The sequence below is a fragment of the Penaeus japonicus genome, unplaced genomic scaffold, assembly GCF_977035675.1.
Source record: "Penaeus japonicus unplaced genomic scaffold, GWHDUDI00000001_assembly GWHDUDI00000033, whole genome shotgun sequence".
NCBI classification, from domain to species: Eukaryota; Metazoa; Arthropoda; class Malacostraca; order Decapoda; family Penaeidae; genus Penaeus; species Penaeus japonicus.
Genome location: NW_028234435.1, coordinates 23,375,123 through 23,377,998, shown reverse-complemented (window position 1 = coordinate 23,377,998; position 2,876 = coordinate 23,375,123). Strand labels below are relative to the sequence as shown.

The 2,876-nt window shown below is 43.9% G+C and overlaps 1 protein-coding gene across 11 annotated transcripts in view; it reads right to left on the bottom strand.

The window, feature by feature from the left end:
• Window positions 1-2,876, bottom strand: part of FER (tyrosine-protein kinase Fer) — a 78,965-nt gene that overhangs the window by 32,980 nt on the left and 43,109 nt on the right. The window lies entirely within an intron of this gene.

The following is a 2,876-nucleotide window of genomic DNA, read 5'->3' as shown; positions in this document are numbered from 1 at the left end:
GATTTAACAACTGCTTGATACTTGTCAGTCCGTTAAAAGACCAATTTAAAGTTGGTAGGAAGAGGAGGGGGGCTGACGGGAGGTTAGATGGAATAGGAGGAAGAATAGGAGGAAGAAGAGGAGGAGCAGGAAGAGGAGGAGGAAGAGAAGCAGCAGGAGGAGGAGGAGGAAGAGAAGCAGAAGGAGGAGGAGGAGGAGGAGAAGGAGGAGCAGGAGGAGGAAGAGAAGCAGAAGGAGGAGGAAGAGAAGCAGGAGGAGGAGGAGGAGGAGGAGGAGGAGGAGGAGGAGGAGGAGGAGGAGGAGAAGGAGGAGAAGGAGGAGAAGGAGGAGAAGGAGGAGGAGTATAGACGGAACAAGAGAAGGAGATGGAGAAGGAGGAAGAAGGGGAAAAAAGAAGAGGAGGAAAGGAAGGAGCAGAAGGAAGAGGAAGTAGAAGCAGAGCAACTGGAACGACAGGAAAAGCGAAAACGACGAGTAGAAAGAGGAATAAGATGAAAAGGCGGGAGGAGGAGAAGAAGAAAGAAAGGAAGACCTTGAGAGGGAGAGAGGGAGGGGAGGGGGAAAAAAACAAAAAAAGAGAAAATATAACGGAAGAATTACCCACAGAAAGCAAATAAAAACTGTTACACTCACTACAAACAGCCTGTCCCCGAAACCTACACCCGAGCAGGCCTGTTTAGAGAGCAGGTCCGAAGGGAGGGGAGAGGGGGACAAGGAAGGCCGACCACCAGAACGTGAGCGAAAGAGAAAGAGAGAGAGAGAGGAATGAGAAGAGAGGAGGATGACGCGAGGAGAGGGAGGAGGAGAAGGAGAGAGAGGAGAGAGGAGACAGAGTAAGAACATGAAGGAAGAGGAGTAAGGGGAGGGGGGAGGGAGGGAGGGAGGGAGGGAGGGAGGAGGGGAGGAGAGAGCGAGAGAGGAGATGAGCGAGGAGAGGAGAGGAGAGAGAAGAAGACGATGAGAGGAGAGAGAGAGACAATGATCGAGGACTGAGAGAGAGGGAGTGATAGGCCTTGAGAGAGACAGAGGAGAGAGAGAGAGAGGAGAGAGAGAGAGAGAGAGAGAGAGAGAGAGAGAGAGAGAGAGAGAGAGAGAGAGAGAGAGAGAGAGAGAGAGAGAGAGGGCGGGGCGTGGGCGTATTCAAGATTGATGCTCAACTCCTGTGCTTCCTGAACAGTGAATACAATGCAAGAGATGTCAAATTAATGGGCGTGTGTGTTTTTGTACGATTTTTTCCAGGCGTGCTTTTGTTTTCTGTGTGAGTACTTGCGCTCGTGTGTGCGTGCGTGCCTGTGTGTGTGTGTGTGTGTGTGTGTGTGTGTGTGTGTGTGTGTGTGTGTGTGTGTGTGTGTGTGTGTGTGTGTGTGTGTGTGTGTGTGTGTGTGTGTGTGTGTGTGTGTGTGTGTATGTGTTTCTGTGTGCTTGCACTTCGACTCATTTGGGTGTGCTTGTCATTAATATCATTTACATTCAATGTACTTGCTTGTTCCTGTTTACGTATAAGTCTGCCCTGCTCTGTGTATGTATATTTGTGCATCGAGTGGAAAGTATACAAACATACATTTTACAGGTACAACATCAGCCAACAGAAAGAGTCAGTTGTCCAACAGTTGCCTAATTTCTTATAATATACATTGTCCTTAACATTTTATCTTCATAAATAATATCAGCATTACACATGATTCTTGCAAAATTCATATAGAAACGGGTATACTCACTTCTTACTCTCAAGTAAGATATTGTTTAAATGTCAGTTTTCGTCACATTCTATTTTTAGACTAAGATTATACAGCAAATAATAAATCTTAAGAGATCTATTATCGTACATCTTCGACATCGCACCCACCATTGAGCTGATGACGTCACGAATCCGTTGTAAACATCTCGTTCCTCTGAGTTAAATATTATCGTTAAATATGCATACGTTCTTTTCTTTTCCCTTTTCTCTCTCTTCTTGTGATCTACCTATCACCCAATTTCCAAGACATATTCACAAACGATATTTCAAAGTCAGTATATAATATATTATGGAGTATAGTATTCGTCATATACCATGAATGTAAAATCATATCATTTTAGGATTAATATTCGTATCCTAAGGATTTCTCGACGAAACACATATAGATATAGATGAGTACGTGAAGATATTCATGCTGGCAACCTATTTGTATGTCATATATAATTAATTCTCTCTCTCTCTCTCTCTCTCTCTCTCTCTCTCTCTCTCTCTCTCTCTCTCTCTCTCTCTCTCTCTCTCTCTCTCTCTCTCTCTCTCTTCCTCCCCCCGCTCTTTATTCTCTTTCTCTTCTTTTCCTCTCTTCTCTTTCTCTCTCGCTATCTCTCTCTCTCTCTCTCTCTCTCTCTCTCTCTCTCTCTCTCTCTCTCTCTCTCTCTCTCTCTCTCTCTCTCTCTCTCTCTCTCTCTTTCTCTTTCTCTTTCTCTTTCTCTTTCTCTCTTTCTCTTTCTCTCTCGCTATCTCTCTCTCCCTCTCGTGCTCTCTCTCTCTCTCTCTCTCTCTCTCTCTCTCTCTCTCTCTCTCTCTCTCTCTCTCTCTCTCTCTCTTTCTTTCTCTTTCTCTTTCTCTCTTTTTCTCTCTTTGTCTCTTCCTTTTTCTTCGGCTCTCTCTCTCTCTCTCTCTCTCTCTCTCTCTCTCTCTCTCTCTCTCTCTCTCTCTCTCTCTCTCTCTCTCTCTCTCTTCTAATCCATTATATTATGTCTCTTGCAAAACAATATAATATAATGATTTGTCATTCTAATTGTAAATTAGCTTTTGCCATCGTTTTTACTTCACTATGATATATACAATATTATTTTCAAAGGTTACTGGGTTATGTAGCGTACTTACATATGCATTGATACATACATACAATACAGTA